At 48.2% G+C, this 939-nt stretch overlaps 1 pseudogene; it reads right to left on the bottom strand.

Moving 5' to 3' along the window:
- Window positions 1-504: 504 nt before the first annotated feature.
- The window catches only part of LOC114005488 (60S acidic ribosomal protein P2 pseudogene), a 14839-nt pseudogene continuing 14404 nt past the window's right edge, over window positions 505-939 (bottom strand).

Here is a 939-nt window from a genome sequence, read left to right on the forward strand (position 1 = left end):
GTAAGATGTTGGATTGATTTAACGTTAGAGAACCCTGCTAGTGAACTTAGTGACATTTACACGGTAAAGGAGGAAAAAACACATACCTAATAATTTCAGAAAAAGTATTTGATAATAAAAGTATAAAGGTATTTGACTAGGCATGTGCACACATGCGCACGCACTCACACACACACACAAACCTTATCAACGCTGGAATGAAAGCAAGCTTCTTAATCCTTCAAAAGGTTGACTACAAAATATCTGTAGAGGCTGCTTCATTGCCTAGTAGTTAAGGGAGCTGGATACCACATGGCTATTATTCTTTTTTGGGAGGGAGGTTTTTGCTATAGGGAGCATGTGCTCTCCAGAAAGACAGAGACAGAGAGACAGAAAGCGAGAAATCACCCCCCAGGGGGGATGGCCATGCCATAATCCCTTCTCCTCCATTCTCCTCTTGGGATCTTGGACACACATGCACATGTGCCCGGCTTGAATTTAAGCCACTAGGTCTGGGACTCGAACCATGGTCAACTACATGGGAGTACAACACCAATTGCTGGTCCCACCACGTGGCTATTTGTAGTTCAGATCCTGGCCACAACAGCTTGAAAACCATGCTGGCCACATGCGTACTCGTGCCCCAACCCCAACAGGATGAAGAGATGGAGAAGGAAAGCACCCTATTGTGTGTGTGTGTGTGTGTGTGTGTGTGTGTGTGTGTGTGAGGGGTGCTTTCTCACTGTCCTCTAAGTCTCTGTTTGCAGGAGAGCAGGCCAAATCCCATGTCCCATGTCAAACAGGCCAAATCCCACGTTCTTCCTCTGACTCTTCCCCTTCTCGTCTTCCTTCTGTTCAGGCAGCAGGCACAGAACCAGCAGCAGGGACTGTAGAGATGGCCACGGCCTCACCGGCAGGCATGCTGACAAACTTGCCAACACCCCAGGCCGCGACGTCTTC

Source organism: Tupaia chinensis, unplaced genomic scaffold (assembly GCF_000334495.1).
Source record: "Tupaia chinensis unplaced genomic scaffold, TupChi_1.0 Scaffold143906_1, whole genome shotgun sequence".
Taxonomy (NCBI): domain Eukaryota; kingdom Metazoa; phylum Chordata; class Mammalia; order Scandentia; family Tupaiidae; genus Tupaia; species Tupaia belangeri.